Below are 27,671 nucleotides of genomic sequence, written 5' to 3' on the forward strand. Positions count from 1 at the left end.
ATTTTTGTTTCACAGATTCAGTTTTACGGCCCTCTCTTGTCTGTTAAGTTAGGGCTGCAGAAATTTAAGAGCCAGACACAAAAGCAAGAATCTAGTATTTTTTTTGTGTGTGTGTGCCAGTTGGTTTAGGTTATTTGAAATATAGTCTAGTATATTTTCCACACTTAGGCGGCTGCCAGATAGATCAGAGGAGGGAAGTGGCTCAAAGAGCCTGTATCCTCCCATTTTTCAGGCTCTGTGGAACTGAGGGAGAGGAGCTGGGATTCTATTGGGGGCTTCATCCCTTGAAGACATATAGTCTGAGCTCTGGCCAATCCTCCTTTTGCCTTATAAAACCCCAAATGGAGGGATTTTTTCTTTTTACAAATTTCTAAACCCCTATCTGAAAACTGTTTCCTCTGGGGTGAGGTAGAGCTGAATAATTACTACCCCTGCATTTTTCATCCCGATTTTATTGTGGCTATTATTTGCAGCTGTGTTAGAGGTTAATATCCCTATTTTTCCCCTCCACTGCCTAAATATAACTGGGGCTCAGCTCATCTCCAAAACAGGTAGCGAAGGAAATAGCATTGCCTCCAAAAGAGGCTTGGATTAGCCCATCTGAAATGAGGGTTTGGGGCCCTAGGGTAAGAATTACCCGGCTGTTGTTGATAGCAGAGAGATTTAAACCCATAGTGTTTCTTTCTTCAGCTGAGATAGGTCGGGTGAAGAGATTCAGAAGGTGAACAGAGCATGAAACGAGGCCACAATAGGATGGCATTGCTAAGGATAAAAGCATCCGAGGGCCATCTTTAATAAGAGGAAGGGAAAAGCGAGCCACCGATGTTGAACCTCCTTAGAGGAGGACTCTTGGAAATCAGAGCAGGGTGGAAGGTGCTTCTCTTAAGGGTCTATGCTAGACTTGCAAAGAGCATTCTCAACTACCCTTTCCCATGTAAGCAACTTTAGAAATTAACCTTTAGGAAAGCCTATATAACCTTTAGGTTTATATCTGTCTGTATGTAAACAACAGCATTGGAGAAGATGAGGGCAGAAGCTACTGTGAGAGTATTGTGAGATTGTTCTGGGCTTACACTGTGTACCGGCAAGAAGGCAGGAGAAGGGAAGGGGTGCAGCGCGTATTTAGGAAGTTAAGTCTACAGAATGACCTTGAGATTGTATATGCTCAGGGTGAGGTACTTGAGGGCTCTGCCCTGGTGAATGCATTAATCAGTCAAAGGATTCATCGAGCAATACTATTGTTAGGAGGTGGTAAAAAGTGGAAGGTGAAATCGTGTTGGCACAAGCAGGTCACTGTGGTATGTCTTCCGGCATTGTATCTGACTCAGTCTCCCTCTTGTCATGCCGTAGCCTGCTTGTTGACTGCGATGGTGTGAACTGCTATGCTTTCCTTCTGAAACCAAGAGTCCCAAGTAATTCTTCATTTAAAGGGTTCCCGTTAATGTTTTGGCCACCATGACAGAGAGTCTGTGACTCAGAGGTGGTCCTGCTGCTTCTTACACAGAAGAAGTGTCTTCTTTAGGGGTGCCTGGAGACCAACTTCCTTATTGTTTCTAAACTCCACCAACAATGGATACAAGGGCTTAGGAAAGACTCATTGTAATGGTGAGCCAAGTGTTCATATATAGAAGGAACATAGAACATTGCTTAAGAATTTCTGTTTCCTCGAATCAGGATTCACTCAAGGTCAATGGGTATGACTGTTCTAAAGCTGGTGTAGACGTTGAAGCCAAAAGGAGGGACCATAAGAATAAGTCCAATCTTTTGCTCAGTCTTTGTTTCATCACCAGATACTTAGCAAGCGGCTTCCAACAATGCACTAGGTTGTTGGAACTGGGGAATGAAAGGATCCCAATACAACTCCAATGAATTTGGAAAGTTCTGGGATCAAGGGATAAAGAGGAAGGCTTAGCATCCCTTCGACTGTACCCAGGCTGGCCTCTAACTCACTATATAGCTGAGGATGACTTTGAACTTGTAAGTCTCCTCAGTGCTGGGAATTCCTGGCATCTGCTACTAGACCTGACTTAGGAGTTAAGGTTTCATGCATGTTAGGCAGATACCCTACATCCCAGCCCTGTCTTCAACTTTTAAAAGAACTATAATTACTTAACGTTAGTTTATTTAACTTCTGTGAACTTCTGTGGCATTTAACTTTATTCAGTTTAAGTAGCTCTGTGAGGCCAATGAGCAAGATGGGGATAGGGACCTGGAATCGTGATGTTGGACAGCATCAGATAGGCACATTGCAGAGCTGAGACTAAGCTCAACTGCTTGCCAGTGTTCAAAATGGATGCTCAGACTTCTGCACCCACAGTTCAGAGTCATGTGGCCAAGATGCCCCAAGAGTCCCAAAGAGTTGAAACTATCATATCATATCATATCATATCATATCATATCATATCATATCATATCATATCTGAAAGACCATATCAAGTTCTCAGCCATACAGAGGGGCAGCCACTTACAAGGGTTCATCTTAAAAAGTTGTTCTTTTTGTTGTTGTTTACATTGGTAGAAAATGCAGTTGCCATGCAACTACCGTGTTCTCATGTTTGCTTCAATATTCAATGGATAGCGTGAAACGGCCACACTCTAATGCAAATTAGGCTTCCTATTAGATGGCTTTGTCCAACTCTTGGTTAATAAAAGTGTTCCCTGTTTATATAAAGTAGACTAGGGTTGTGGGGCATTCATCAGGAAAGACTACTAGGACATGGGTTTAAGCCAATGGGAAGTCTACCAGCCACCCAGCAACTACACTGGGTGTTCAGAACCTCAGTGCAGGGTCAGCCCTGAGTGTTTCTCATGGTGAGCTTTTAAGCACCAAAACCAACCAGACAGACAAAAACAAAACAAAACAAAACAAAAAAACAAAAAACAAAAACGAAAACAACAACAACAACAACAACAACAAAAAACCCCAAAACAAAAACCACATCCTGGGTTGACACACCACAGTTAGCAAGAACAATTAGCCAGAAGTAGAATTCAGAAGCCAAAACCAAGGTTAGTGCATAGTTCTTTCTGAGGACCATGGACTTTGATAGATTATGTCTTGTTCTCTTCCTGGCATGTGTCACAGCCTATGTGATGGGTTTTAAAGCATGAATGGTCCTCTCACCATGGAATCAGTTTTGCTAAGGTTTGGGGGTTCAATTGCTCTGGTATATAAAATGCAAATTTAACTCTAATATTTACCACCTCAATGAATTTGCTTGGGTGTGACCCCATTTAAGTAGAGGAATATCTGTTACTAGGTGTCTGTCTGACTGTCTGTCTCTGTGTGTGTGTGTGTTTGTGTGTGTGTGTGTGTGTGTGTGTGTGTGTGTGTGTGTGAGAGAGAGAGGCTGATTTTGGGTATCTTTCTCAATTGCTTTCCACTGTATCTGTTCAGGTAGTATCTCCTACTGGACCTAGAGTTTATGAATTTTTTTGGGGGGTTCTTTTTTTCGGAGCTGGGGACTGAACCCAGGGCCTTGCGCTTCCTAAGTAAGCGCTCTACCACTGAGCTAAATCCCCAGCCCCTAGAGTTTATGAATTTAGCTAGACTAACTGACCAGCAAGCCCCACAGATCCTCCTGCCTCTATATTTCTAATGCTGGCATCAGGCACGTGCTGTGGTGCCCAGCTTTTTCCATGGATGCTGGGGCTCTGAATTCAGGTCCTCATGGCTGTGTGGCAAGCACTTGACTGAGTCATTTCCCTATGCCCACATTTTACGTACTATCTAGTGACAGCCAGTTGAGATGTATAGATGCATAGATTTCCATATAAAGTTATAACCAAACAGCTAATTGACTGGAAGCAGTTAAAAATAAGAAGGAAGGGGTGGGGCCATAGTCTGAAAGTGAGGAATTGTTTCATCTTTCCTCTCTGGGAAAGAAATATTCTAACCACATCTGGAAAGTTAGCTGTGGTTCATATCCCGATGGTATGAGAGAGGCAGGCAAAACACAGAGGAAATAAAGAAAGACCACAAAAAATGATCTGAATGTGGAAGAACATACTTGAGTGGACTGAAGAAGTCATTTATGCCCTTCTTGAGGAAAGGGCTCCATGGGGGAAGTGACCACGTCCTGTAATTACCTTCCAGGTAACTGCACAAATGAGAGAAAGGGATTCGTCACCCTCTTCTGAAATAGGAAGAACAGAATTGTGGCCTACTGCTAAGAGAGAAGTACTACAGCCATTAGTCAAAAATCTCTTGTAGCCAATAAGCACTGGACAGCAGACAGGGCACTTTGAGGAGGGAAGGCAGGTTCTGTCACTGAGATCAGGAGCTGACAGAATGAGGTAGTCATGGAAACATAAAAGGAACATCGGACTTATTATGGCCTGTGAAATAATTGGTCCGATAGGGCTGGAAAGCTGCCTTTGATTGTAGCTGATGTGTGAGGCCTTGGAGGAAGGTGAAACCACAGCCTTGTATTTCTGCAGATTCGCTGAAGCCAAGCAAATGTGCCAAATTCCCTCATGATACTTTGCTTTAAATAGGCCCTGAGTTTGAAATTTCGTGTAGTGTAACTCCATTTGTTCAGGAGCTGCTGGTCTGGATTCTTGGTTTAGCCAGGTGGCTGTGCTATGGGAGCTTGACTGAGAGAACCCTTGGTGCCTGCATTTGAACACTGTTCCCAGGGCCTCTTTCATAGGGAGAGACCATGTAATGCCAATCAGAACATTCTTGAATTAATGATGGTGACTTTACTATCTGTCAGCAAATTCTTGAAGCCACTCTCCCTCTTCTACTGCTTTTCTTTTTTCTTTGGAAACGTATTCTACCCAGCTTCCAAACTGCTTCCTGAGGACTAGGGAAGCCACCCTGTTTGTGCTTACTTCCTCACACTCGGTTTTCTGCAGGTCTTAGAGGGAAAGGTTTCTGTTGGTGGTGTTGGCTTGTGTGCCCGGTGAAACCTTGATGAGACTGGTGGAGTGAAAATCCACCAGCACTTGCTTCAAACCCTTTCAGGCAAGCATTGGGCAGCTGAGACTTCAGGAGGCCCTGTGTACCGTGTAATTGCTAAGCCTGTCTTGAGTGAGTCTTCTGATCTGGTTTTGTTTGTGCTGGAAAGTTGGGAGGGCAGAAGCTTCTTCTCTGCACACAGTGCTTTTGTTTTCATATCAGTTAAAGGGTTTAGCTTTCAGGGAGGCTGATCTCAGCACCATCTTCACAATGGGCAGCCAGTTGAAGACCAACATGGCAAGGCACAGTTTGGTTTTGGTCTTTGCTTCTCTGATGTGTAGCCAGTTAGAACGCTGTCAGACACACAGGAGGATCTCAATAAACATTTGTCAAGTACGTGAAAGACTATGTTTGCTCATGGTGATCATACTAAGGAACCCAAGGAGGTCAGAGTGAGGCAGCTGGCGAGGCTCACCTGGAAGCAGTATTAGTGAGCTGCAGCCTACGTCCCCTTCCACTTCGCTGACGTCTAGTTTGTGAGCCTAGCCTTTAACAGCTGAACCATCTCTTCTCCCTCAGCTGTTCTAAGGTTCACCTCCAGAAACCACAGGGACAGGGAGTCGAGGAGAACTAGTAAGCCCCGATGCTTCTCATTCTTGTCCCCTGTAGATGACAGAGGGAAGTCAAAGGTCAAATAATTATGAACACATTTTCTGGGTCAGCACACTGTTTAATATAACCCACTTGGTCCTCTGTGTCCAAAACAGTTGTCAGTCCAAAGTGTAGACATCTCACCATTTTCTCCGTGAAGAGCATCCTTACATTGGAGTAACATCTCTATTAACAAAATGACCTATAGCTTCCATAATGCCATCTTCACTGAAGTTTTACTACTTACTTATTTGGGCATTTACAATCTGTGCTTCTCAATTTCAAGAACTTGTTAGCACTGGACTTTTTCAAAAGGAAAAGAGAAGGAAACATATTTGTTCTAAGATAGTTATTAGCGGCCATGCTAACTTCACGATACAAGATGTCGTTGTATGATAAAGATGCTGATAACCACAGGTATATTACTAATACTTTGAGAAGTGTATTAATATGGTTGCTGAGATGGCTCTGTGAGTAAAGGGGTCTGCCACCAAGTCTGACATCTGAGTTGCATCTCGTTGGAGGGAGAGAACCAACTTCTGCAAGCTGCCCTCTGGTATCTATTAGCATTCTATGGCATGCACCCCCTGTTCTCCCACAAAATTATGACAAACATAATAAAAAGTAAATTCTATTAGTAAAGTTTATGCTATCAAATGTATTAATTATATCCCAACCCTCTAAAAGCACAGCTTTCTGAGATGCCACATCCGATAGTTTAACCCAGTGTTTCTGTGATCAGATATCTTACTTTCCACCACAAAAAACATTCAGGAATCCTGACTACCTCCAACAGGCCCTATAGGCTCCTGACCACCTCTAACAGGCCCTATAGGCTCCTGACCACCTCTAACAGGCCCTATAGGCTCCTCCTTGTCCATTTTTTCATCTCTCAGGACTAAACTCTGCCTTCTGTTCACGTCAGGAAAGGGTTCTTCACTTCAGGCTTCTCCTACTGTGTCATCTCTGAAGGTCTCCATTTTTCTCCACTTAGCTACCGACCCTGTTGTCTTTCTTTCTTTTACCCAGTTCTTGCCAATACAGGATTGGTGCGGACCAGTAGCCCCTGTACTTCTTAACTTCATGTTTTCATCTCTGTTTCCAGTTTCTGATTTTATGTAGCATTATTATATTTTGGTTTATTTTTACAGCTCATCTGTAAGTTGTCTATGCTATCTAGATAATTATCTAAGTTAATTAATATTTTGCTTGATAATGATTCACATTTACACACTGTGTTAGTCAGAGTTATCTAGGGGAACAGAACTTATAGGATGAATCTGTATAGATATAGAAAGGGGATTTATTAGAGCAGCTTATATGCTGTGGCCCAACGGTAGCTGTCTACTAATGGAAAGTCCAACCATTCAGTAGCCTTTCATTCTATAAGGCTGGATGTCTCAGCTAGTCTTCAGTATATGCTGGAATCCTAACGAACTAGTCCGCATTGCCAATGAAGAAATGAGCTTGTGAGAGCAAACAGGCAAAGAGTGAACAAGCAGAATTTCTCCTTCCTCGATCTTTACATGGACTGCCAGCAGAAGGTGTGACCTAGACTAATGGTGGGTCACCTCACCCCAAAGATCTGGATTAAATATGGATCTTCCCCAATCAAAGATCCAGATTAGAAGTGGGTCTTTCCACTTTAAATGATTAAGTCAGAATCCTATACGGGTGGCGGAGAGAGCATTTGTAGCATCACAGCCCTCTGATCACAGCTTTTTAGTGATCCTCTTCACTTTTGAGGTTGCTTGTGATTATATTGGACCCATCCCAAAGAAATGAAAAATAATCTCCATTGAATCGGGTCTCCTGATGGACGATCTTAATTCTTCCTATATCTTTCAACTCCTTCCTGATATCTAATGTGGCATAGTCACAGATTCCGGGGTGGGATGCTTGGGCATCTTTGGGTATCCATTGTTTTGCCTACCACACATGACTGTTTGCAGTTAAAGCCATCTTTTATCTTCAGAGCCCACTTGGGAGGGATTCTGCTAACCACTGGAGCCAAATGAATTGTTCAAGAAGAAGGGCCTAGTTGGAAGTGTCTGTGTGTGTTATGGTGATTACCGAGGTGTTGACAGATCAACAAATCTCCAGCCAAGATACTTCTCCATGGAAACATCTTTTTGCTTTGACAGAGAAGCAGTTGTGGTGGTTGAAAAGGTAGCAATTCTCCATTTTATGTTTTAAACCACTTTCTAGCTGTAATAGCTTTTTGGATCGTCAGCGATTGTCTGTATTTGTGGAGAACCAAATAGCTGTCTATTCTGGGACTCTTGCATATAGATATAGATGCTCAAATCCATTAAAATTTGAATAAGAATGGTAGCATGGAACCATTAGTTCTGTAAGCATTGATGAATCTGTGCAATACACCGTACACTGCAAACTAACATAACACCATTATGAAATGTCATTATGGCATTTTCCAGGTCATAATATCAATCAATCTAAAAGAGCTCGTTAGGAGCCTAGTGGCTTGAAATGGTTTTCTAGGTAGCTTATAGATTAACTAAAATTCACACAAAGTTTATGATCTAAGACAGATGCATTTCAGCATGTGCTAGAAATGGCTCTACTTCTGGCCCTGACTCTGTTTAAATAGCTATGCAACATTGGGAAATGTTTGGAGAGTCTTGGCCTTGGGTTCCCAAACTGCAAGGTGAAAAAATCTGCTAATTAATAATATAATTAGGCCAAGGTTGGCAATAAAAATATAGGTTATTCGGTTTAATTAGAATTTGAAGTGATCAATGAGAAATTCTCTTTTTATTATAAGGCATAAATATAGCATATATGTATTAGAAATTACACATTTATCTGATCTTCAAATGTATCTAGGCATTCTGTATTTATATTTGGGAAATAAATTAATTTGTGGTAAATGAAGTCTCTCTCTTTGTTCTTCTTAGTGTGTATCAGCTAGATTTCAATTTTTCCCCATTCCAGTGCTCCAAGTTGCCATTAATAGTCATGTTGAATTGGATAGATAATAAAATCCAAGGTATCTTGGTTAACTTTTTGCTAACTTGATACAAGCTAGAGTTACCTGGGAAGAGGAACTTCAATTGAGAAAATGTCTCTTCCAGATTGCCTTGTGGGCAAGTCTGTAGTGGCATTTTCTTGATTAACGATTGATGTTGGGAGATGTTGGCAGTGTTCCTCTCCAATATCCAGGAAGGTGGTCCAGGATTATATTAAAAGCAGACTGAGCAAGCCACAAGGAGCAAGCCACAAAACAGTGCTCCTTTCTCTCTACCTCTGATCCAGTTCCCACCACCAAGTTCCTGTCCTGAATTCATGGATTTCCTCTCAGTGATAAATTCTTACTTGGAAGTGTGAAATGAAACAAATCCTTTCTCTCCAAATTGCTTTTGTTCATGGAATTTATCAAAGCAATAGAAACTTGACAAAGACAGAAATTGGTATCAAGAGTGGGGTAGTCAAATATCTGTAAGATTAAAGAATAGTTGATGCTCTATCCCCTTCATTACGTTTCTCAAGTTTAATACTTCTATATAATGTGCCTAGGAATAAAGGACAACAGGTATGTGTGAACATATACAAACATAAAATCTTTTGACAACTGTAGAAAGGTTGGTTTGCTTTTGATGCTGGGAAATTGAAGATGATATTCAGCCTTTCTTCTTTCTATGAAAAGGCAGTAGTTTGAAGATAAGCTTCTGGGTGAATCTTTGATCTGAGGAGTGACATAGAAGGGAGTCATTTCAGGAGTCAGGTTCAGTAAGTACTGCTAACAATATAAAAGTAACACTGAATAATATATATATTATATATATATTTATAATTTGTACATATAATTACATATATATAATTTGTATTGTTTATTTTTAAGTTATTTTTGACAATTTTATACATATATTGTGCATCTTGGTCACATGCCTCCTCTATCCTCACTCATCCCCCTCCCACCCCGCCCTTGACTCCTCTACAAGTTTCCATCTTATTTAGATGATTTTCTGTTTAGCTTTTGGTTTTGCACTGTGACCCAGTAGGCCACTCACCTGGGAATGGGTTCAAGGCTTTCCAATGGATCATGGGTAACTTATCTATGCTCATATCACTGAAGACAGTGACTTCCTGTCCCCTCCACTGCCATTAGCTTTCTTGGGCAGTGTGGGGCCACATGAGACCTCCTCATCTATGACTGAATGTTCGTGGACTTGGTCTTGTTTAGGCTCTGTGAGGGCAACCATAGTTTTTGTGAGTTTATGAGTGCCATGTCTATGTCTATTCATAAGATAGCATTTCACAGCCCTCTTCTTGATTATCTGACCTTTATTTTATTTCCATCTCCCAATCTGTGTCTGTTCCCTAACTCTCAGAAGGTGCCCTGTTTAAGGCTAAATCCTTAGCAATCATTTGTTCTCAGTACTTTGACTAGGCTGAGTCTCCGTATTAATTGTTCCTTTTATCAAGGCCAAGGAACAGCATTAGTGTATGTGTAGAAACAAAATATTAGGCAGTTTGACAATGTGTCCATTTAACAAAACAAAACTAGTGTGTTCCTTGTAGTGGTGAATTGGTAATCTGCTTTGAGCTCCCTCCTGGCGGGTGATGGTACTTCTAACCACCTGCCAGAGTTCTCTGGATTTGCAATGAAACACACACACACACACACACACACACACACACACACACGCACACACACACACACACACACACACACACCATGCTATTGTTAATATGCCTTACAAGCTCAATGGTTGGGCAATTCCTCAATTTTCCCACAGGTAGCACACACTCCCCTCCAGTTAACACCTTTTTAAAAATCTAAATTTCATCTCTACTGCCTTAGACCCAATCCAAGGAGTGACGCCTGGGACCTTCCTGGATTCTTTCATGTTTGTGGGCCTTTAAGTCTGCTCTCTCTGCTTCCCTGTCATGGTGTGGTCTGTCTATGCCCCTCTCATGGCAGAATCCCTTCTTTTCCCCAGCATTTCTTGCCTGGGAATTCTAGAGTCCCTTCTCTTTCATCCTGACTAGCCATTGGCTGTTGGTTCTTTAATGATTAATCAAAAACCAGATGGGGACAGGGACCCTCAGCATCTGGACATGCAGATTCCCATGTTACTTTGGGAGCTGAATTAAGACAAACCCTTAGAACCAATCCCCAACAGTTCACTCCTAGAGTATATGTCCCTCACCAGTTATGGGCCTCTGAGTAGATCCATAGCATTGACCATGAATTCTCTTCTACAGACCAGGCCTCAAGCAGATGTCAGTTGGTTCCCCCCATGAGACTCATGGTACTATTTCCTAGTAAGTACCACTTGTCTTGCAGACTGGTATGATACCAAATAAGATCCAAAGCAGGAATACCATTATTGACTCTCTTCCCTGAGATACCTGTAGGTCAACTCCTGGTCCCATGATTAGTAAGTTTTCAACTCAGCTACAGCATTGTTTCTGTGCTTTCTGAAATCAAGGTATGGAGTGTTCTCATCACTGGGTTCTCTGTGGGTAACTAAAGCTAATGGCCACCATCTTTATAGTTCCAGGGTCCCCTGGGGTCTTCACTGACAACAATTGCTATTACAACGTTCATTTCCTAACCCTTAGTTTCTGTTTTGGTTCACTGAGACAGGGATTCATGTAATCTAGCTGTACTGGAACTTTGCTGTGCAGGCCACTCTGGCCTTGAACGCGTGACCTTCTTCTGCCTCCCAAACTTAGAGATTATAAGCATAGACCACTAGGCTTCATATTTGTGCCTACATTTTATCATCCGTGTCAGCTCACAGTGATTGACAGTGGCTGCCAGGAGAGTTTTTTGTGGGAGAATTAGAAATCCAAAGTTGTATTTATTAGACTGGATTCTTTCTGTGTATGCGTGCATTTCTGCTCCCCTCTCCTCTTTACTTAGCTTTGTCCCCCAGGAGGTCAACTGGTCTGAGACATGTCCTTGGGAGTCCTTGTCTTTCTGTTTTGGATTTGGTGAATGGGATAGAGACTTTATCAAGGGATTGGAGAGTGGGAGGAAAGTAAGGTTGGCCCTGTGTAAGTGCTCCATGTCAGGGCCACTACCTTTATTTTTACTAGAGACCCTGGATCTTTCAAGCACATTCGGTATAGGCGTAGTGACTGTTCCCTGCTGGCTTTGTCTCACAAGGTAGCCCCTCTCTTCACCCTCTCTGCTCTGCTCTGCTCATCTTTTTCATTAGCATCTTCAGTGGTCTCCTCAGTTACTTCTCTGGATGAGTCATCTTCTTCCTGCTGGGGTTCTGGTTGGCATAAGAAGGCATTGTTACTTTTGGCTACTTACAAGAGGTGATGGTGCTCACAGAGGGTAGACCAGACATCCAAGATCATGCAACTCAGAAGTGGGAGAACTGGGGCTGAGAGCGTTAACCAAGCAGGGATGTGGTATGGACAGCAAGGGGATGATCTATTGCTTCTGCTTAGGATATGACAATACCCCAGAGATGTCCACTTCAGGTGCCATTATCCGGGAATGTCCCCAACTTCTCTGAAGCAGGGTTATTCTTGAACTCACTAATTAGGCTAGGCTTGGGGAGAGCAAGCCCCAGGAACTCCCCTATCTCTGTCTCCCCAGAACTGGGATTTGGAATCACCACGCCCATTTTTACAGGGGACCAAACTCAAACCTTCATGCATGTGTGGAAAACATGTGACCAACTAAGTTCTCTTCGCAACCCATCCAGGAGTTTTTGAGGGGGCTGTATGGTTGAGATTCTTCCACCCATCCTCCCCTAAATAACCACCCAATACGTTTGGGCAAAAGAATTCTGCTCTAGGGCCTTGGCTGGTCAATGTTTTTAACTTTTCTTTCTTTCTTTCTTTTTTTTTGTTTGGTTCTTTTTTTCAGAGCTGGGGACCGAACCCAGGGCCTTGCGCTTCCTAGGCAAGCGCTCTACCACTGAGCTAAATCCCCAGCCCCCTGACTTTTATTTCTTCTCCAGTCTCTAAAAGCTGAAACCATAGAGAAATGGGCCGAAAGCAAAGAGTCTGGTTTCACCCTGAGCAACAGACACATAGGTTAGTCCTAGCCACCAAGTTTATGAGAGCCTCCTGGCTCAGCCTCGGCTAGGGCAGACAGAGACATGCATTTTCAGAAAATGGCACCCCTTTCATTGGCACTGAACTTCTTTCTCGGCGAGTTGGACTCAAACTCAATCCACTAGTTTTCATGCTGTGTGGACAAAGTAATCTGTGCACTTTTTCCCAGGTGAGTTTGGACTGGTTACTGGACTGGCACCCAAACTAAACCCAATGACTCCGGCCAGTTCTGAAATAAAAATGTGACTGATGCAAGTCCCAGGTGTCCTATCCCACTGTTTCATTTAAAGCTGAAATTGAAGCAGTTGGCCTCGTAACCACTGACAGGTGACCTGCAGTCTTTCGGCATCTCATATCTTCGTCTGCTGCACATATAAAGGGTAGAAACTGGTGGGCAGGCCCTTTAGTCCCTAGGATCACACCGTATGGCGTCTTCTGCTGAGCTCAGCCCCTCCCTGTCCAACCTTTGGAAAAAAAAGATAAAGATATTTGACGGCTCAAGAATGATTCTCATTCAAATGAGACACAGACACGCATCTGCATTGCAAGTCCTCCAGCTCTGCTGTGGGGGCAGTCCATGTTTTTCATCAGTAGATATGGACTAGGGTTCCTTTCAAAACCCATAATATTCATTGAAGAAGGGGAGCGACTAGTAATGGGAGCTGAGGCTGGGACTCAGAGGGGGTGCCGGTCATATTTCACATCTCATGGAAAGGAATGAGAGGAAGACAATCAGGGAATAAATAAAAGAATTTGAGTAATACAGCAAAGAAAAAGAGGATTTGAGATACTTGGAAAGACTATGTATGCTTCTGGAGCATAGCACAGAGATTTCCCTGAATGGTCAAGGCATTTGATTTCAATGAGATACAAATTGTGATATTTAAAAACTGGATGCTTATAGAATTCTAAGACACACAGTACCCAGGGAGGCCAAGAGACGGGATGAAGGACAAACAGGGTGATTCGACACTCCTGAAGCTGGGGACTTCCTATTTAGGAGTTTTCTCAGTACCATGACTAGACCTCCATGTTGGCCAAGCACGCTGGACGGTTTTGCTGCCTGTGAACACAGAGGGGTCCCTTCCTTCTTATCCTTAGCTAGAGATTGTTCTCTTCTGTATCTGCTGTTTTCCTTAGAATCGTGAAGCATTAGCTTTAATCAGTTTATAGAGCCCCTGACCTAATTTTACATCTGAAATAAGATCACTATGAATTCTCTGCTTCCCCACGGAGGATAAAGCACTGCCTTCCCCCCCTCCGCTCTGCAATCTTTCTTTGTGATAGGCGTTAGAGAGCCCAGCCGCCTCTGTTCCACACTGCACCGCTCCAAGAGCAAATTTATTTATATATTAATTTTATATAAAAAAGATTTCTCATAGGGAGCCAGAGATTGAATCACAGGCAGAAACCTGATTTGAGGTTGGAGGCAGGATGGCAGCAAGCGATGTCAGAGAACAGAGGCTCTGAGGCTAGGAAGTAAGCAGGGGTTAGAATTTGCTTCCAGAAAGCTCCCCAGCACCCAATCTGCCCTCTTGGCACGGGGGCACACGTGCAGTGAGCTGCCTGAGTGTTATTTATCTGTTGTCATGTAACAAATGACCACAAAGGCTGTGATTTAAAACAATACCTATTTCTTATCTCCTGGTCTCTGTAGGTGTCTGGGCTCTGCTCTGCCGGCTTAGGGTCTCCCAGCTGAGATCAAGGTGTGGGTTAGGATGCGTTCTCATTTGCAGGATCAACTAGGGGACTGATGAGTCCATCTCAAGCTTCCCCCAGGGTGTCTGCAGAGTTCATTTCTGTTCAGCATCATGGTTTGTGGCAGCTTGTTTTTGTTTGTTTGTTTTTTCCTGCAAGAAATGAAGAGGAAGATACAGAGAGAGAGAGAGAGAGAGAGAGAGAGAGAGAGAGAGAGAGAGAGAGAACCTTTGATCCTTTGAGTCTCTGACCTCGACACTTACTTGTTTATTTATTATTTGAGTACACACATGCATTGTGCATATATGTGTGTGCTTGCCCGTGCATGTCCACATGACAACCGGAGGTTGACATCTCTTCTGTTATTCTCCGTCCCATTTGTTTGAGACAGCGCCTCTCACCAAAGCAGAAGCTTGAGATTTCAGCTAGACTGACTGGCCAGCAAGCCCTTAGTATCTGCCTATCTCTGAATCCCAGCGCTGGGGCTTTAGACTCACACCAGCATGCCTGGCTTTTCGTGTGAGTACTGGGGACTCAAACTTAGGACTTTACCTATCCAATTAAACATTTTACTCACCAAACCATCTCTGCAGTCCCTAGGCTCTCTTTTAGAAGGGCTGTCTTCTCCAAGCATGATCCCCTTGATCGGCTATCCAGTCTCAAGTGGCTGGACTTAGTAGGGGCATTGCATGTGTTTAGTGACAACATTGAAGAAGAACTCATGATTTTGAGATGAGGTTAGAGGGACACAGGGGAAGTTGGAAGGGGAGAGGGAAGGGGTAGAAGTTCATGTATGAAATTGTCAAAAATAAATTGAAAATTAGTAATAACATAAAGAAAAGGGCTGCCCTGACAGGGTCAGGCCCACCACCCATGGTAATCTTCTCTCGGTTCAGTCATCGGCTGAGAGATTTTAATCCTGTCTATTTACTATTTTCTGAAATTTCTGGGAAGGACCAGGTTCTACTTAGGCTTAATGGGAGGGGATTGTTGAGGGTGTGGCTCACCGAGGCTCATCCGAGGACATCATCTCTAGCCTCACCAATGCTCTCTAGCCCTCAGCAATGCCCCAAGAAGTCCAGTAGTTCCTCAATCTCTGCCCTCATTGCAAGCAATAAAGACACAGGAAGTGCTTTGAGCGTTTCATTAGAGTCAGCCCGGCAGTCGTTTATGAGCTTGTGTAATACCAAGAAATAGGAATTAGAGCTGATGATAATTGCATACCTCAGTCAAGCCTCTTAGGGGCTCTGTTTGTTTTTCTTAGTGGCCTACCCTTTTGAAAACATGGCAAGATTTGATATCACGCTGTATGAAACCCATTAGCATGTGGTAAGTCAATTTCAAAAGGGATGATTTCATAATTAATAACTTTATAATTAATAACAGCCTCATGCCTTCCAGATAAGAACTCTTCTACCACCACGCCAGGCCGGAAGAGGGTATCAAAGCTGGAGCTGCAGGCAGTCGGGAGCTATTCAGTGTGAGCATTAGGGATTGAACTCTGGTCCTCTGCGAGAACAGTATGTGCTTTAAGTGCCAAGCCATCTCTCTAGCCCCAAGGCATTTTATTTCTAATATAACTATGGGGAGGCACTTAGGGCTAGACTTTCACCCTGTATTTTTTTTCTGCTGTGAGAATGAGAGAGTCTCAAGTTTCAGGTATGACCTTGGTAGTCATTGTCCTTCACAATATATTTGCATCCAGACAGCAGATGCTATTGTGGGAAGTTCTTCTTTCAGTCACAGAACTTGAAGGACCAAAATTAGAGAAGCAGCTTCCTCTAGCTTAAGGTTCATGAGAGTCTAGAATCTAATTCCAGACACAAGGCTTCCAGAGAAGGAGTTGAGACTGTCTAAGGAGAGTGAAGGTTGGAAGAAAGGGAGTTTAGCTTACCTAACAGCATGCATTTCTGCGCCTTACATGCAATATCTTCCTTTCCCCTTTCAGTTTATCTGTCGCTCCTCTTAATGCCCAATCAGTGGAAGAATTTATCTGCTGAAGTCAGAGGCTCTGGACTTCCCCAATCTGCCCTTCCAACTTAAGGAGGACTTTTAGCTGAGTAGACTTTCAGTGTGCTTTTCCACGCCTCTTTTGCAGCTAGTATGGCCGCATACCTAGGTCATAGCAATGATGTATCAGAAGAAGGGATAGTCACAGCTTGCAAGTCACATCCCTAAAGGAAAGGGACAGGTCTCTCCTCTCCTTTTGCCCTTCCTCAGGAGCTAGATCTGAAAGCACGAGCAGCAATGGAAAAAGTCATTTTTGATCACGGAGCAGAAGTCCTGCGTTAAGGATGGCAGTGAGCCGATGGTCAGAGCCTCTCAGCGTACTGCATAAAGCACACAAAGTTTGCTAAGTGGTGAACGTGTCTATAGAACGCTGGAGAAGAATTAGCACAGGACTCTTGTGGTGGTGGTGGTAGGGAGTTGCAATGAGAAGTAGCCATATGTCCCTATGACCCTATTGGCTTTACCTGTATATACCTGCATATCCCTTGGCTGTTCATAAAGCTATAAATAATATGCAGTTTAATGGTAAATTCTAGGCCATCTTTGGAAATATAGTGAGACCTTGTCTCAAAAAGAATCTATAAGTATGTATGTATGTATGTATGTATGTATGTATGTATGTATGTATGTACCTACCTGTCTATCTGCATAACTATCACCATTGGTATTCTTCATTTTAAATGATTGAGATCAAAAGGGCTTCAAATTCTTAATCATCTACCATTTTGGAAGGTCATTACATGCTTGAGGAGATGTCTTAGGGGCTAGGACTCAAGTCTACACACAAATCCACTTATGTTTGCTGTATGTTTTATATGATTTCCTCTGGTGGTTTTATGCAGTATTTTTAGTGTGCTTGCATTCTGATTGCACCTCATCAATGGGGGCAGAAGAGAAAATTTCCATGCGTGTCATCATGTGCACGCTCCTAAAATCTCAAATTTTGGATTTCCGATGTTTGAACTAGAGCATTCAATTTCTATTTAAATTTTGGTTTTCACAAACTTGACTGTGGGTCTCTAAAGGGTTTTAGTCTATATTCTCCAGGCTAGCTATGAATATATACCATTCTGTTATTAGCTGAGTAAAAAAAATAACCAATATTTTAATTATCAAAGCCTGTGTTACACATGCTCTAAAAGGGATCGGTTACAGTATCCTCAAAGAAGAATGGGTTGGGTCAAACTAGAACAAACGGGATCTCTGAGAGCTCTGTAGTGGGGGTAGGTGATTTATGCCACTTGTATTTGCTACTGACTCCATAACTCTAAGTACAATACTTGGGATAGAGCATGTATTTAAACACTTATTGCGTGGATGAGTTTCTTGAATGAATAAGCCTTAACAGTTACCAATCCCCACACAACGCCTGTTATAACAATGGAGGTTTTGTGAGGATTGAATGCATTCTTAGGGAGGCACTACACACCCAGAGGTTGAAGGGATTCAGGTATTTGTATAGAATTTGAGGAGGTCACGATGGGCCTATGTCTTCCAATTGCCTGCAAACCCTAAGAGTGTACACTCTCAAAATACATAAGCTCTCGGCATCTCCACTGTTTGAAACTCAGAGTTTTAGTCACTTTCTATTGAAAGAGTTGTTCTGTTGTGAAGTTGCTTTCATAAAGTTTTATGGAGGTATCAGGATGAATTTAACCTTATTTCTGTCCCATTCAGTCTCTGGTTCTAAATGGTGACACATTTCCCTATGTTTGTGGGGGCCAGAGACATAGAGGTTGCAAAAGCCACCTGAACACTGGAAACCAAGATGCTATTTCTGCCTCACGTTGCTGTCCCACGTTTGTCCTTCCTGTGGTGAGCCCCTTGCTCTTTTCTCTAGATGACTATTAATTATTTCTTCTTAACTACAAAGACAGGATACCTGACTGGACCAGCGGAAAGGATGGAGAATTTGTTATGGTTCGTGGGTTCATGAGTTCTTGTCCACCATGACAAGGAAAAGCATGGAGGGTAGGGTAGCGGATATATGTGGATGAGAGTTGTTCCTCACATGGTGATGGGCTGGGGAATAGAGAGCAGAAGTAGAAACAAGACCAGAAGAACACCCCTTCCCAGTGACCCATCTTTGCAAGCCACGCCTCCTGCTGCAAGATATCACCTCCCCCTAGCAGAGCCACTAGCTGGGAACCAGATGTTCAAACACAAATCTGTGAAGGACATTTTACATCCAAACCATAACAAACAGATTTACGTCTGATCTCAGCTTGATAGGATAAAGAACTCTCTCAGGCTCTTCACCATTTACATCAGAGCTATCTTGGTGTGTGACTCCCGTTTTTCACCGTTCCCTACCCTCGCACTCAGCCTTGATAGGTGCTTGAGGAATGGCTTTTGAGTTCAGAACATCCTGTACTATCTCAGGGAGAAAGATGGGAAAATAGTTCTCTGATTTTCATGGACGATAAAACTTAATCGTAGAAAAAGAGCGAAGAGCCGTGGTGGTGGCTTTCATAGCTGCGTTGTTGATACTTTGCGTCTAGCAAGGCTTTGTGCGGAGGCCAAGGAGGTCCGTGCCACTAATGGGCCATGGTATTTAGGGCTAATAACTGTTTTCCGATCCACAGAGGAAGCTCTTCCCCAGGCGAGCACGGAGAACCCATGAAATGCATGAGGTGTAAGAATCAGGGACGGAGATTTCTGGGCTCCACTTCTGTTTTCTGCATATTGAAGCTGCTTCCTCCTTCCTCTCCTGTCGCTGGCTTACCCATCTTTTCTCATTACTGCCTTCCACCCCTCCGCCCCCGCCCGCCTCTCACCATTTCGGATTCCCACAGCTGTTCTCAGGAAGAGTCGCCCTAGCATCTGCAAGGCGTCCTGCCTTTCCTCCCGGTGACTAATGGGCAACACCTGTCCCGTGCAGTCCCTCTTGCACTCTTACGACTGGATTTATCACTGCTGTAGTTTAACCATAACTAGAAAAATGTAGCTCTCTAAAGCCCCTATAATGTTGAGGCTCCTAATGTGGTTTAAGTTATTCCTTGCGTCATAAATAACATAGACGGCGCTATTATGGACCGATATTCTGAAAGGAGAGGCCCGGAGATCATAAATAAAACACACAATAGGGACCTGAGGGGACTCAGGAGAGTGCTGGAGAAGGGTGGGGTCCTCAAGTGTGATGAGGGAAGGGGTGGCTTCGAGAAAGGCTTGGAATGCGGGGAGTACAAACTGAAAGAGAAATGCTGTCCTGCCTGTGAGATCCCTCTCAGTTCAAACTGACCCCGTTGTGCACTCAAGGGTTATGCTTGCCAGAGGCCGAGGTCAGCGGGGGTTTCTTCCGCTGTGAGCTTTTCTTATCCTGCATATCCTCCTTATTATCAGAGAAGGAAGATAGAAATGAGTCCACGTGGTGAATGATCTCTTTCCCCACAAGGACCAAAAGCCATCTTTTGTGACTACCTATTTTCCCATCTGCCCTACCCCACATCAGCCATCTTGCTTGTTACTGGATTAGGTCTATCGGATTATACTGGAAAGATGAAGCAAAAGCTGCCCCTCCAACAAAGCGATTTCTTCTTTGCTTCTTATTCGCTTTGCTTTGAGGCCAGGAGAAAGAGAGTGCACGCCCGTGTGTGGTGCCCTTTATTTGGACTTTTATCTTAACCCGGGAATACCTGGGCTTCTGTTTTCTTCCTTCTCATGTAAGGTCTTCATTGATTTTCTTTAAATCAAACAAGCTGCCATCACAGATTCTTACAAAAGAAAGTCAGCCATGAAGGAGCCCTGAGCTTGAAATAGAAGCTGGTCTAATTCCTGTCATCCGAGTCTCTCTAAGAGGTGGGAAAGTGGTCAGAAGTTCATCCCGGTATGTGCTAGCAGGACCCAGCAGCAGCCGCCAATGTCACATAGCCGCGTGGGAATGTGGGCGCCTCTCAGATGACAACTCTCACGAGTGCTTCTTAGTGAGGGGCCTTGTCTGTCTTTCATTCTTTGCTTTAAAAAAAAAAAAGCCTAAATCTGATTTATGGCTTCATCTCTGTTGGCCTCATGGGTGTGTGGATTGGGCTTCATTTTCGTGAGCAGCTGAGCCCCCAGGCACCTGCTTGTCTACTTGGGGGATTCAATTCCTTGCCTGAAGTTAGAGGCTTGGTTCAACTGTGAGTCATTAACATGATTTCCCGGATGTGTCCAGAGGATCTCTGACCTTCATCTACCACCCCTCCAAATCTCATTATAAGGATACTGCATTATTTAAAAAACTGAATTGTTTGATTTGTTCATACTCATAAATTTCAGAAGTTCTTGTTGGAATTTTTTAAAAGAAGCCATGGATGAAGGATCATTCACACATTTATGCACCATCCTGAAAAATAGGGCTCACTCCAACTACTTATTGGTATAATTAGGGCCTGATCAGTAGGATAGATTATAAGGTTTCTCAGGCCAGTGGGGAGTTTGAGCGACAGATTTCCCTGTTCCTTCTTGTCTGTCTTTTCTACTCTACGTTCTGCAGTTCAAATTTATTTATGTCATTATTTCTAACTCATACTGGTTAGTGTCTTGGGCATGAGACCTTGGTTGGCAAATGCCAAATGTTGGAAAATAACGTAGAATGTTCCAGTAGAAAGGGAGTTTAGAGATTAGTAAGGTGGTTCAGATATGTAGCCAAACACAGGGGGTCAAGGGTCAGGGGTCAGGGGTCAGGATTCAAACCATGACTTAGTAGTAGCGTAGCTAGATGAGCTCATCTTTTGTTCGTTCAGTCATTTCCATTCTTCTTGGATTCATTCATTCACTAATCATTTGCAAGAGACTCTGGTTTTCAGTTTCCGTGTGTAGAAACAGTGTGACTATGCTAACATCTCCTATTGGATTATTATTATCTCCTATCATTATGTAGTAACGTGTATGCACATACAGGCACACGAGTGTCTTTGTAGGTTTGTGCACTCGTGTGTACATACACACGTGTAAGTGAAGACCAGGTGATGGCCTCAGATGTTCCTTTTCAGGAAGCTGTCTACCTTGCTTGCTGAGCTAGTATCTCACTGGCCTGGGAGCCACTGAGTAGGTAAGCGGGCAGGCCAGCGAGCCTCAGTAATCTTGTCTCCATGCCCTGGGACTGGGGTTGCAAACGGGCTCCATCTTGTCTGGATTTTTTTTTTTTTTGACAGGAGCACTGAGGCTTGAACTCTGAACCTCATGGATATTGTTTGAGCTGTCTGCCCAGTCCTGCATGGCTGAGCCTTTCGATAATTAAACAAGGTTGTATATACTAAGTGTCCCTAAAGTAAACATCTAATCAAAGTTAGAAATGATAACATTACTGTTAACGTTTAGTCAAATCAGTATGGGGGAATAGGAGAATTGTGAGAAATATGATAGATTTTTTCCAGGAACTCAGAAATATAGGCAACTCACACACACTCACACACACACACACACACACACACACACACACACACACACACACACACACACACACACGTCATTTTCAGAAACCCTGTCTTTCTCATCTCTTCTTTTGATAATTGTTTAGTTTTTCCTTTCACTGACACGTACATAGGCAGAAAAGCCTGCTACAGTTCAGACCCACAAAGCCCAGGCTGACCAGAAATATAACTGCAAAACCAAGGAGACTGCCGAAGCCATAGCCACTGAACTCAGGCTTCTTCAGTGAGAGCTCTGTCTCATTGCAGACAGGACGCCTGCACACTGAGAACAAGTGGCTTCTGGAGGTTGGTGAAAGGACTCAGAGGAGCCAGGGCAGGAGGCCGGGTGATGCCACACTCCCAAGGACAGCAAAAAGCTGCCACCTCAGGATCGTGAGTCTGTGACTTTGGGTCATAAAGCAGGTGGACCTCTCCATGGAGGGTAAAGAACATGGCTTCCATGTTCCCCCGGCCTGCTTTATCCCCCTTCGGTTTTGCCTTCATACTGTATTTAATTAGGTCTCTAACACGCTCAAAGAGGAAAGATGAAGGACAAGAAGTTAATGGATTAAGTTCTAGAATTTTTTATTAATGAAAACACTTATAGTTGGGTGGATGTGGGTTGTGTAGTTAATGTATGCATAAATGTGTCAGTTCTGAGGATACACCATGACTGTATGATGCGACTGTATAATGACTATTGGATATTCAGAGTTAGAATCAGTAATATAATAAACTTCACGTATCAATGATTCGGGCATAGATGGGTCGGCAACACAGCCTACATCCATCTAGCTCTAAATAGCCACATAGACAAATAAACAAACGGACAGACAGACAAAACCCCAAAACTAGAGTTAGAGGGAAAGTTCGTTTTGTTAGGCATCCATACTGCTCTTGCTGAAGACCGGGATTAGGCTCTCAGAACTCATTTTGGGTCGCTTACAACCATCTGTAGTTCCAGCTCCCTGGGACGCCTTCTTCAGGCGTCTGTGGGCAGCTGCACTCAGAACGTATCTTCTCAAACAGAGGCACAAACACATAAGTATTTGAAAATATTCTAAAATACACATGGCATCAATTTTTTTAAAGGGAGAATGAAAAACAAAATAAAGAAGGACATTTGGGAACAGTCCCAAAGGGTGTAAAATAGTATGACATTTTACACTCAAGTTGCACACACACACACACACACACACACACACACAGGAGCACCTGAGCACTCATACATGCACCCCTTCCCAGGAGCACCTGACATGCCCACATGCACACATGCACACACATGCACATGCACACACACAGGAGCACCTGAGCATGCATACACATGCATTGTTGATTCTCATCTCTTGCAGCAGCTCTCGTCTGTGAAGTTCCTTCAAACATTGAGTTAGTGCACACTGAACCATTGCTCCTAAGGGAAATACAGGGTTGTGGCCCTGCCAGCCTCTGGTCACAACATTTTGTCAACCTATCAATATATAACCTTGTTTTATGTGTTTCTGTTTAAAAACACCTTATTTAATATATATTGTTGGTTCATTAACACTGCACTCGGAGGTAACAGTGCTATAACTCATGGCTGAACAAAGCTTATCTAACACACATATTTTCTCTGTTAGGCACATCGCTGTGCCTCACTGCACACAGGGGTCATTGGAAGCTACAAAATCACTAAAAAACAGCACGCACGAAAAAGTACCGCTCAGCCTGCCAAAGGTTGCCCGTTTACTATGTGAGCACTGAGAGGAAAGCACCACCTCCATCCAAGTCATTTGGAGTCTCACACGAGCAGTCTCCAAGTCAGAACTGCTCTGCGCATGTCACCAGGTGACCCGTGAACATGCCGTGCAAACTGAGCTTGGAGTTGCAAGTCTGTTGTAGCAAGCAGGTAGACCTCTGAAGATGTAGACTTGCTGTCCCTGAAAATGTTAGAGGATGTGAGCTACTGGCCTATGGCTACTCAGAGACGAGAATGGAGGTCTGTTAGTCTCTCTTTTCTTGTATGTATTTCCTAACTATGTGCATTTCCTAAGGTCCCAAATGTGTGTGTGTGTGTGTGTGTGTGTGTGTGTACGTATGTGTGTCTATGTATATATTTGTATGTATGTATGTATGTATGTATGTATGTATGTATGTATGTATGTGTATATGTATTTGTATGTATGTGTATGTATGTATGTGTTTATATGTATGTGTGTATGTATGTGTGCCTCTGTGTGTGTGTGTGTGTGTGTGTGCGAGTGTGTGTGTGCGCGCGCGTGTGTGAATGTCCCTTTGCAGTGACATTACCTTGCTTTGGTTTGGGTATGGCCACCTAGAATTCATGTCTTTGAAATGTGATCCCATACTAACTAGTTTTTGTACATGGGGTCTTTTGGAAGGGGTTTCTTGCCTTGTTGTTTCCTAGAGGATAAGCCTATAGATGCACAGATATCCCAGGTCCAGTGACTGTCAAACACTAGGACAGTAAGTCTATGGTTTGCAGGTGTCTGTGACACAGAGGATCCTGGAGGAGACACTGTGGCTATAAAATATAAGACATTATTAAATATTAAAATGTGTATGTGTGTGCATGTATGTGTGTCCATGTGTATGCAGGTGCATGTGTTTGTGGTGTGTATATGTATGTGTGTATGTATGTATATGTATGTATGTGCATGTATGTATATGTATGTGTGTATATGTATGCATGTGTATATGTATTTGTGTATATGTATGTATGTGTGTGTATATGTATGCCTCTGTGTGTGTGTGCATGTGTGTGTGTGTGTGTGTGTGCGTGTGTGTGTGTGTAGGTGAGAGAGCAACCACAGGTGTTGTTTCTCGGATGCAATCCTTTTTTTTTCTTTTGAGAGCTACCTCTCACTAACCTATATTTTCCCAGCACTGGATTATAAACGAGCATTCACTACTCTACCCACCTTTTAAAATGTGACTCCTGGGAACCAGAATCAGGTCCTTGAACTTACAAGGCAAACACTCTACTGGCTGAACTGTTTCCCTGCATCTTTATTCCTAAAATATTTACTTAAAATAGAAATATGTTAAGATATGTACATAAGTATGTCCATGCCCACTGCACCATATAAACACGTGTACATGCATGGTCATACATGCATTGAAGTCTCAAGTCCTGTGGGGACAAGGATGGACCATTGAAAGCTGCTGCACACTGTTACCCACTGACTGGGGTGTGAGTCCATGTTTTTAAAAGCACAGTGCATTGCACCACTTAAAACCTTTCAATGGTTTTCCACTAAATGGTGCCTTTTCTGCTCACGGCTCTCTAATCTAGTTTACTGTTGTATTTGTATAATTTTTTTGTTGTTCAAAACATTATAGACAGTGTCAAGTACAGCACAGGCACATCGCCCTCCTTGTTGTTAAATACTCCCCGGGGCTTCTCTGCCAACGAACGGACGGTTCTGCAGCTCCGGATTCGAGGCCCCCATTCCAGTGGCCTTTGGGTTTCTTCCAGAAGTTGTCCACACAATTTGAAAAATGGTTTTGAGTCATGCATAGTTTCTGGAAACCCAGGTCTGAGTCTTCCCCACCACAGAGTGCCCCCCTGCTTTGATTAAATGGATCCAAAATGTTGCCTTTCTCTCAAGTTTTCAAATGGATGCGACTTAACACACTCTTTAGAATTATGCCCAGGCCAGTAAAACCTCCAGGCCCCATTTTGGATTCTCACGCTATGTAGATGGTTATCACGGTCCCCTAGGTTGTTATTTAGTCAAATTATGTGCATTTTATCGCCTGTGTCTTTCCTCATATTTCACTCCCTTTGATTTGTTTTTCTTTTCTCTTCGAAATTCCCACCGAGGCATCACATTACCCCTAATTGCCTGCAGCATTCCAAGACGGGTCTCAGTGCCGAGGCAGAGACTGACTCCTGGAGCCATGGCTGGGGATGCCCCGTGTGCGCCTGGCGGAAAAATAGTACTCTGAGAACTACTGAAGACACTGTTTCTCTGTGCTTCCCTCCCAGCCCTCCGATCTCCGAGTGTGTTCACCTTCCTTACCATCCAGGAATCCCATTCAAGTCTGATTCCACCTTTGAGCATATTCTTCGCCAGTTGGAGCAGCTGCGTTTTCCCACCCGTGCTTCATTGTGTGAATTTTGATGTCTCTCTGAGAGCCACACTCTGCGAGCGGTATTGTGTGCCAGTCTTAACCGCTCTTAGGAACACCTCCCAGTTTAGTGTCATCCGCAAACGCCATTATCATGATAATAGTAATAAGATCTTCCCCCTCGCTCTCTTGATTCTTAATAAAGTTGGTAGAGTAGAGCTGTCTGTCTGCAGACGCTGCACCCCAACCTCCTCCACCCCAGCCCGTGCTTTCCCAGTTCAGTTTCTTTTCACTGCTGGGCTTGGGTTGGATGTGCTCTGTGGCCATCTAGGGCTCTTCACCAGCCCAGAGGAAGCTGTCAGCCTCGGCTGATTTCTTCCTTGCTGCTGTTGACTTCTTCCTGTCTGTCCAGTTACATCTCAGAGGTAAGGTATTTCCCCTCGCCCTGCAAAGGGTTCATGGTAGAGTAGACGAATGGTTGGATGCATGAACGCGAAGCTCAGGCATGGGCTTAGCCACCATCCTTTAGGTTAGTCAGGTACATTGCAGCAAGCCCAGTAGATGGTTGCTTCCCGTTGGTTTAATGTAACCCCCACTGTTCTGTGGGCAATCGGGCCCACGTTCATATAGGTCGCAATTCAGAGTGATTCAGGCAGCTCTTCTAGTAGAATCATTTACTGTTCTCTGAAGGGAAGTTTACATTTCTTCCTTTAGCTCATTTCTTGCTTTTACTCACTGCATGCAAAGACCAAGACTGTATGAACTCCCTGTACACACACGGTGTTTGAAGCCAGGCTTTGGATTGCCACACTTTCTCTAGGACTTTCTTGTGTATCCCACAAAGCTTGTTTTTGGGTGGCTTTACATGGTATGTTTTAACCATATTGATGATACTCTCCTTTTCACTTTATCCTATGAGCACATACATCTTTTTGAAAGCTTCAGATGTACTTTATAATAACATAATTAAAGCTATGTATTAATTAATAACATAATAAAGATATATGAGCATTATGGGAAAGCAGCAAAGAAGCTATATGTCTTATGTGGCTCCCAATGAGGGAAGAACTAATAGTTGGGTGGCGGTATTACCAGGGGTGCAGGAAGTGAGTTATAATATCCATAGGAATGTTCTTCAGCTGGCCCCTGGAGCAAGAAAGGAGTCCAGCAGGCGGTCCAAGCAATGAGGGTGCCAGAGAGCACAGCCAGATAAAAACACAGAGTGAACAGGGAAAGTGGTAAATTATCTAAGAGGACAGAGGGAATGTGTTTGAGAGATTAGAGCGAGGGATGATTTAGAAAGGTGAGTTAGGGAGAGAGTCCAGATAATATGCCTACTGAACAAAGGGGCTTGCATTTTATTTATGATCTGGTGTGTGCTTTTGAAAGGTAAGCTAGGCAACCACATGAGAGAGGATCGAACTGAAAGTGGGGATGGCTGTGTGTAGATCGGGATGCTGGGAGGACCTTATGGAGCTGAGAGGAAATGATAAGGGAGAGCAGGGAGGGAAAGATGGATTTGTGTGAAGGTAGACATCTCTAAGCTCTATACTTGGTGAACGACAGAGTGTATGGAGGTGGAAAGGGGCCTTGAATGTGAAACCAGGAAGGCAAAACTTTACGTGTCCTTTGGAAAGGCTGATCTAATGTATAGTGTTAGCAAAACCAATCTAAGTTGATAGGTGATTGAGATATCAGAGAGTAGAGGCATTCATATCAGAGAAAGAAAAGAAGGGGTATGTTTGGTGGAGACCAGGTATGGTGTGGGGGAACGGGGTGCCTCTCTGGGCCCATGCTGAGGTATCCCTTCCCCCTGAGGGACCAGCCATGGTATAGTATAGATAGAGTTTATTTAGGGCATGGGGAGGGGAGTTGAAGGAGTGGAGAAAGAGAAA

The 27,671-nt window shown here is 43.5% G+C and overlaps 1 protein-coding gene and 1 long non-coding RNA gene across 2 annotated transcripts in view; one reads left to right on the forward strand and one right to left on the reverse strand.

Moving 5' to 3' along the window:
- The window catches only part of Zfhx3 (zinc finger homeobox 3), a 1,006,519-nt gene that overhangs the window by 100,402 nt on the left and 878,446 nt on the right, over positions 1 to 27,671 (forward strand). The gene's annotated exons all lie outside the window — the stretch shown is intronic.
- Positions 12,336 to 16,327, reverse strand: LOC120098516 (uncharacterized). The gene is made up of 3 exons (XR_005496772.2): positions 16,194 to 16,327; positions 14,232 to 14,451; positions 12,336 to 13,065 (listed from the first exon to the last, which is right to left on the reverse strand). It is a non-coding gene; the product is annotated as an uncharacterized LOC120098516 (long non-coding RNA).

Source organism: Rattus norvegicus, chromosome 19, assembly GCF_036323735.1.
Source record: "Rattus norvegicus strain BN/NHsdMcwi chromosome 19, GRCr8, whole genome shotgun sequence".
Lineage (NCBI taxonomy): Eukaryota > Metazoa > Chordata > Mammalia > Rodentia > Muridae > Rattus > Rattus norvegicus.